The sequence below is a fragment of the Bison bison genome, unplaced genomic scaffold (assembly GCF_000754665.1).
Source record: "Bison bison bison isolate TAMUID 2011002044 unplaced genomic scaffold, Bison_UMD1.0 scf7180017864038, whole genome shotgun sequence".
NCBI lineage: Eukaryota > Metazoa > Chordata > Mammalia > Artiodactyla > Bovidae > Bison > Bison bison.
The window spans coordinates 466083-474666 of record NW_011494610.1 but is presented as its reverse complement, the minus strand read 5'-3'; positions in this window follow the sequence as shown (position 1 = coordinate 474666).

The window sequence follows — 8584 nt, the reverse complement described above, 5'->3', positions numbered from 1 at the left end:
GGGGGAGGGCAGGTGGGGACAGTGGGAGTGTTGTGGCGTCTGGAAGCCAGCAGACATAGCCTCATTCCTTCAGTGCCTTGGGCAAATGTCTTCACCACTGTGAGTCTGTTTCTTCAGCTGTAAAAAGGGGCCCTTTTTAACTTTACCCCTTTCCCATAGCCGGCTGGGTCCTATCATTCAGGGCTGGCAGCACTCTCAGTGGTCTGCTATGTCCCAGGCCCCGGGATACTTACTGTAGCTAAAGGCAATGATGTTGGGATGGGAGAGGAGGGTTTGGGCAGAGCCTGGAGAGGTGGGATGGGGTGGGCCAAGCCTGGCACATCCAATGGCAGGGGTCCTGTTGTTTAGTCACTCAGTTGTGTCCAACTCTTTTGCAGCCCCATGGACTGCAGCCCACCAGGCTCCTCTGTCCATGAGATTTGCCAGGCAAGAATATTGGAGTGGGTTGCCATTTCCTTCTCCAGGGGATCTTCCCTGCCCAGGGATTGAACCTGCATCTCCTGCATTAGCAGGCAGGTTCTTTACCACTAAGCCACCAAGGAAGCCCAGGGGCCCTGTAATTATGTGTAAATATCTGTACAGCAGGCTGCTGACTACATTCTCTATCCACTGGGTATGCACTGATATAGACTTCTCCACTTGGGGAGACGGCATGAAATTGTCTGATGGTTTGTATGGAAGAAAAGAAAAATCTGTACCCCCCACACTGCCCAACAGTGTCAACTGAATAAATGAATGCGAAGTTCGAAAAATAAATAAATAAAAATACATTTAAAAGGGTTCTTTGTCCCTACATTGATGTGAGGATGAGATCAAACACAAAATACCTTGGACTGTGTATGTTGCAAATATTCAAGAAATGGCTGTGATCACTTTTCATGATTTGAGCCAAAACCAGGAACCTGGGAATCGGAAGAAGGGGGGTCCTGGACTCTAATCTGCTGTGACCTTGAAACAGAGCAGGACCCGATGATCCTTGCCGCCGGCCCTCCGCCACCCCCATATCCTCAGCCTGCCTTTTGTCTGTGGAAAAACTTTAGCCAAAGAATAAGTTTAACCAGAAAAGAAAGAATATGCAGAAACAAAGGAAAGCAGCCCAAGGAGACCAAATGATTGTAGTTTAGTCATTAAACATGTCAAGGACTTTTAGTTTCTTCTCAAGGGCTATAGATAATATTCTGAGCCATATCCTGTGAGCTGTCTTATAGATACTGAAACCTCCACCAGGTGAAAAGTTAACTACATGATGACCAGACGTAGCCATGACATCAGCTGCCACAGTTCCGAAAACTGGCCTCAAGAAATGGAAACAAATCGACCCTGGAACTGAAGATTAACTCTACCTCAAAACAATCAAGGTGATGCCGGTCAGACCACCGATGACCAATGTCAAGATGACTGTCAGAGTTGACTATGCTGTTTCTGCATGTAGCCCCCTCCCTCAGCCTGTAAAAGTTCTTGATTGTCAGTAGAGGGAAGTTGGTAAACTCCAGCTCCAGTTATCACCCCTTTTGCCAATAACCAGCAAACTCCTTCCCTCCCTTCTTCCCACCAGCCAATGTGCGGCAAGATCTATATTTGCCTTCTTCAAAGCATTATTTGGGAAGGACGACAGCAATAATCTGACACACTGTATTTAAAGGACTTACTATGTGCTAGGCACTTTACATGCTTATCTCAAAAATCAGCCTCTGAGATGGAGACAGTTAACTTCCTTTATAGGAAAACTGAAGCCCTGGTGTTCACAATGAATGAGCAGCTCCTTTGGAGTCACCCTGTTCTGGTTTTCAGTCCCAGCTCTGCCATCGCCAGGCTGTGTGACCCTGGGCAAGTCATTTCACTTCCGAACCACAATAATAGTGCAGTTTTTAGAGATTTACTATGTCGAGTACTCTGTTAAGTTCCCCATAAGCATCTTGTTTCATCCCCACCACTCTATGAGGTAGGTTTAATGAGTACCCCTCCCATTTTTAGAGAAGGACACTGAGGTTCAGGGTAGTTAAGGAACTTGGCTATGGCCACACAGTGAGTTAATACACAAAATTGGGACTCAAGCCTAGGGCTATTTGGTTCTGAAGCTTTTCATCTTTATTACCATTTACAGGAACTGAGATGACTAGGGGTTAGAGGGGAATTGTGGGAGATGGGAGACAAAACCAGGACCCTTCTTCCCTAATCCTTGGCGCCCACTGAAGATCAGAGAGGAGGCTCAGGTCTTTGGGGATCAGAGGTTGCAACAGGGGCCTCAGGGAAACTATATTCCAGACTTGAGAGTGTGGAATCGTCCAGCAATATAGGTTGATTTTATTTTTATTAATTATTTTATTTTTGGTTGTGCTAGGTCTTTGTCTAGTTACGATGAGCAGGCTTCCCATTGCAGTGGCTTCTCTTGTTATGCAGCACAGTCTCTAGAGACACGGGCTTCAGTAGTCGCAGCACGTGGGCTCAGTAGTTACGACACATGGGTTTAGTGGCTCCACAGCATGTGGGATCTTCCCAGACCAGGGATCAAAGCTGTGTCCCCTGCATTGGCAGGCAGAGTCCTAACCATTGGTCACCAGGGAAGTTCAGCAGAATGACTCTATGACTTTAGAGACGGGAAACATCGAGACCCTCCAATCCAGGGGATCTTCAGCTGGTAGCAGAGATAGACTTTAAGAGAATCCATGAGCCACTCCCAACTTGCCATCAGTTGTACAAAATGCCAGGTCTATGTATATATGTCACATACTCAGATTTATATATGAGAATATAGGTTATATTCTCAGATTTAATGGTATTGATGTTTGAGGTTAGATCATTCTTTGTTTGGAGAATCTCTGCTATGCAGTGTAAGATGTTGAGTAGCACCCCCTGCTTCTAGGCCATGCTGGTAGCACCTCCCCCTGCCAGTTGTGGCAACCAGAAATGTTGTCAAACATTACCAAATGCCCTCTGGGTGGCTGGGAGGGGCACAGACACCCCCAGCTGAGAACTATTGATATATGTTGATTTTTTGTAATGTAAAGGGTCCAGAACTTTTATCACATACTCAAGCCATTGATGATGATCCTCAAACCTTTAAGGACCATTTACTCAAGAAATATTTATTGAGTCTTTATGGGCCAGGCATCGTGCTAAGGTTGGGGAATATAGCAGTGGCCAAAATAGGCTTTGTCCCCAAGATCATGGAGCTGAAAGTCCAGTAGGGGAAAAACTGAATGAGTAATTAGTACTGGAGAGACATATATCACAAGGAGGAGGCATATTTATCTATTCCCATATCATACAGATGAGGAAACTGAGGCCCAGGGTGGGGACTTTACCTCCCTCAGGTCACAGAGCAAGCCAGGGACAGAGTGCTGCTGCTTCTGCTAAGTCGCTTCAGTCGTGTCCGACTGTGTGACCCCATAGACAGAGTAGGGAGGGGGCAAAAAGGAGTGGTAGCTAAGAGGCTTGTTCTGGAAATCAGCTGAGAAGTTCAAGTCTCTGCTCTAGCACCGATTACTGTAAGTCATTGACATAACCTGCCGGTGCCTCGGTTTTCCAATCTGTAAAATGAGGGCAATAACAGCGCTTACCTCATGCTGCTGTGAGAATCAAATGAGTTCACAGAGATAAAGTGCCTGACCCATGGTAACATGTGCTTACTGCTGTTCTAATTATGATTCCCTCCGGGCTAGCTGGCTGTTTTTACCAGCTGGGGCACAGAGAGAGGGAACCCCGCCAGGAACCCCAGAACTTGATTCCTGGAGTCAATCCAACTGTCCTTTCCTCACTCCTCCCAACTTCCTCCTTTACCTCTGGGCTCCCCACCCCCACCAAGGGGAACTTGGGGGAGCTTGGTCTTCAACACAGCAATGGCAGGAAGTGGTTCTGTCACCACATCCCTTCTCCACTTCCCCCAGCCCCTCCTTCCCCAACACCACAACAGAATTTAGCCAAGGCCCTGGGAGAGCAGGATCCACCCCTAGGTGAGCAGCCCCCCAACCCTGTCTGGAGTCAGAACTTGGACTCAAAGCCCCTCACCCAGGAGGAGGCCCCATCAGGCTGGGGAGGGGGCTGATCCTGGAGCCCTGAGTCACCAGCTAGATGACACAGCCCTGCAGGCTGCTATTAATAACTCCAGGCCCCTAGACAGCCTCACGAGATGAGGCTTCGCTCCCCACTTCCAGGCAGGGGGAACTCCAAGCCTGTTTCTCCCAAACATGCCCAAGAGGGGAGGGGCAGCCCTGAGAGGCCCTGGCAGGATGTGAGGAAGACATTGGTGTCTGGGACCAAGCGGGAAGGTGTGTGGACTGCAAGACGCCACTTGCCCGAGGGGAGAGCATCATTCCAGTGCCCACCCCGCCCCCACAACAAACACACCTACCATTCTAGCTCCAGGGTGTTGGCAATTCCCATGCTGACTCGCACAGACACTAATAATAATTACAATACCATTGTGCCTATCACCTATCTGTATTGAGCTCCTTCTATAGGAAGTCAAACCTAAACAGCATATTAAAAAAGCAGAGACATCCCTTTGCTGACAAAAGTCCATCTAGTCAAGGCTATGGTTTTTCCAGTAGTCATCTACGGATGTGAGAGTTGAACCATAAAGAAGGCTGAGTGCCGAAGAATAGATGCTTTCAAACTGTGGTGCTAGAGAAGACTCTGAGAGTCCCTTGTACTTCGAGGAGATCAAACCAGTCAATTCTAAAGGAAATCAACCCTGAATATTCATTGGAAAGACTAGATGCTAGTCCTGATGCTAGTCCTGGATGCTAGAGCTGAAGCTCCAATACTTTGGCCACCTGATGTGAAGAGCCAACTCATTGGAAAAGATCCTGATTCTAGGAAAGATTGAGGGCAGGAGGAGAAGGGGGCAATAGAGTATGGTATGGGATGGTTGGATGGCGTCACCGACTCAGTGGACATGAGTTTGAGCAAGGTCAGGGAGATAGTGAAGGACAGGGAAGCCTGGTGTGCTGCAGTTCATGGGATCGAAACGAATTGGACACGACTGAGCAACTGAGCAACAACAACATAGGAAGTCAGAGTACAGACTTTGCGATCAGCCCTCCTGGACTCAAGTTCCAGCTTCTATTCCTCAGGCTGTGCAGCCTTAAGCAAGTTACTTTGTCTCTCTCTGCTTCCATTTCCTCATCTATAAAATGGGAAAGAGAATAGTCCTTACTTCAGAGTGTTGTGGAGGGATTAAGCGAGATTAGACGCTGCAAGTTTTCAGCACACAGTGGGTATGGAGGTGGGAAGAATATTAGCTCTTAGGATTCTGTCACTCCAGTGCTCTCCCCTGTACAATGAGGACTCACGATCCCAGTTAACTTCACAAATTAGGACTCAGGAGCCCATTTTACAGGTGAAGAATCTACAGGTGAAGAATCTGTGAGACTCAAGGAGTTGCCTGCACAGTTAGCAAGGAGCTGGCCTGGGACTCAACCCACATCTGACACCAGCACCCTGTTCTTTCCACCTGGCTGTGCATGCACCCCCCAGCCACCTCAGTTCCATGGTTCTGTCAATGCTGGAGTGGGGACACTTGACAGCTCATCCAAGTGCCTCATGGCTGATCTTCTTAACATCCTATTTGAGTTTGGGCTTGCAGAACCCCTTGGCATTCGTGAGAGGCACAGACTGGAAGCCATTTTTAAGGTGATGGACCCATGGCCCAGAGAAGTGCTTCATGTTGCTCACCGTCACACAGCTGATGAGTGACGGAGATCCTGCCTAGGCCTTCTGACTCCACATCTCGTGCTAAGAACCGGTCACTGGATCTGGCAAGAAGGAAGTCAATGGGGGAAGCAACCTGGGGGGTGGAAGATGCCCAGGAGTCAGGCTGAAGGGGGTTAAAGCCTAGGAACCAACAGAGAGGACAAGTGTGGGTTATTTGGGCTCTGTAGGAAAAAAGAAAATGGAGTGGGGGGCGGTGAATAAAAGAGGGTAAAGAAAAGATCAAGGTAGCTAGAGGAGGCAGAGGAAGAGTCAAGTGGAGTTTCCTTTAAGGTGAGTTCATGACCTTGAGAAGTGATGATACTGTGGAGAGAGCGCTGTGTGAATTGAGGGGGAAATAGGATGCGCTGGGACCAGTTCCTCTGGCAAGGGATTACCCACTGGCAAGTAACACTTTGCTTGGGGTCCCAGCAGAGCAGGTGCAGCCCCTAAATACACATTTAAAAGGTTGCTTGTGTTGTTTTTTTTTTATTTTTTTGTATTTGTTTAATTAAGACTAATTTTTTTAGAGCAGACTGGGGTTCAATCCCTGGGTCGAGAAGATTCCCCTGGAGGAGGACATGGCAACCCATTCCAGTATTCTTGCCTGGAGAATCCCATAGACTGAGGAGCCTGGCGGGCTATAGTCCATAGAGTCACGAAGAGTGGACACGACTGAGTGACCGAGCACAAGCAACTTCAGGTTCACAGGAAACTTGAAGGGGAAGCACAGACATTTTACTGTATACCCCTACCCTCACATTTACAGCCTCCCCTGTTGTCAGCATCTGCTACTGGAGGAGTATCTTTGTTACAATCAATGAAACTTCATTGACACATCACTATCATCCAAAGTCCATAGCTTCCGGCTCATTCTTGGTGGTGCTCATTCTATGGGTCTGGTCAAAGATGCAATGACATGCATCTATCATTATGTTATCATACAGAGTAGTTTCACTACCCTAAAAATCCTCTGTGCTCCACTTATTCATCCCTCCCTGCCACAAAGATTGTTTTTGATATTTGAAGAAAAAAAAAAATCTTAAAGTAGCCAGCTTGGGAAAAGTCAGATCTTTGGTGGACTACCTTATATAGTCATTTTAGGCTTTAGTGATGTTTTTCTTTGGATGACATGGGGGAAGGGAGCCATATTCTCAGTGTTCAAAGCCTCCAAAGGTCTAAATCTGATGCTGTTCACAATGTGTGTGTTGGGGGGGGCGGGTGGGGGCTAGCTCTCAGGAAACCCCAGGTTAAACATTCAATGGTCACTCAGCTGTCCTGGCCAGATACATGCAGAACCCTGGGGAACAGAGCAGGAGAGAAAAACCCAGACAGCACACAGGGCAACTGGCAGCCTCTGTGGCCCTTTTACACACCTGGGTTACGCCTCTACTCTTGGCCGGGTACATTTTCTCAAGCGTCTTTTAGTTCCCCGGTTCTCAAAGTAGTCATGGGACCAGCAGCATCAGCACCATCTGGGAACTGGTTAGAAATTCAGACCCTCACCTGCCACCCCCTACCCTCAGTACTATTGAATCAGCACCTCTGGGTGGGGCCCAGCAATTTCTGTTTTAAAAAATCTGCCAAGCAATTCCAAGGTGTGCTCAAGTTTGAGACCTTGGCTTTACTTGAGCTTCACCCAAAGTGGGAAGGGGACAGGCTTCCCTGGTGGCTCAGTGGTAAAGAATCTGTCTGCCAACACAGGAGACGTGAGTTCGATCCTTGATCTGGGAAGATCCCACACACTTTGGAGCAACTAAGCCCGTGATCCACAATTATTGAGCCTATGCTCTAGAGCCCAGGAACTGCAACTACTTAAGCCTGAGTGCTCAGCAACAAGAGAAGCCTCCTCGATGAGAAGAGCTTGCACCCCAACTAGAGAGGAGACCTGTTGACCACAACTAGAGAAAAGCCCACACAGCAGTGAAGACCCAGCACAGCCAAATATATTAAGGGTGAGAGGGATTGTTTTTGACCCTATTTGCAGATGAGGAAACTGAGGCTCAGAGAGATGAAGCTGCTTGCCCAAGGTCACACCCAAATTAGGTGGGAATCTAGCCCTTTATGACTGCAAAACTGATAATCCTCACCCCAGTATGATAACTAGGATCAATGTTCAAATGTTTAACAACCACCACCACTACCACCCCACACCAGTCAGAAGTGACTCCAGCCAAGGAACTCCAGGAGGCCCCACAGAAAGTGGGCATGCGTGTGTGACCACTCTAAACCTTTTCATTCCTGGATCTGCAGGCCTTGGGGTCTGGAGGAGAGGGCTAAGGGCTCTGGGGCACTTAAAGGATTCCATGTAACATCTGTTACCAACGGGTAGGGAAATATTTCAATATTTTAACAACAGGTGCTTACCTGCTGAACCTCAGCCCTAACTACAATCCCCTTCCTAGAAGGAGAGGCTCCTTCTTTACCACCAGGGCAGAGGGCCTGGAGCTAAATTTAGCCCTGAAGAGAACACAGGTATAACAAATGTCTCCTGAGAATATCCATTCAGCAGTGTTTCTTAAATTTGGCTGCACACTGGAGTCTCTCGGGATTTTCTTTTGAACAGCGATGCTTGGGTTTCACCTCCAGAGATTCTGACTTAATTGGTCTGCGGTGCGGCCTGGGCACTGGATTTTTTTTTTTTTTTAAAGCCCCCCACGATTCTCATATGCAGCTAGGAATTAGAGCAACCCCTACAGAGCCCCCGAAACCTGTAAGAGACTCCAGATTAAGAGTCTGTAATTTGCATCAGTATTTCCCAAGGCTGAGGACTTAAAAAAAAACAAAAACGAAAAACAGATTCTCAAGAGACTCTGATTCAGTAATCAGTAGGGCCCGGAATTAGATGTTAGCAAGCTCCCCAGGTTTCTAAATCAGTGAATCCCGCAGGCTG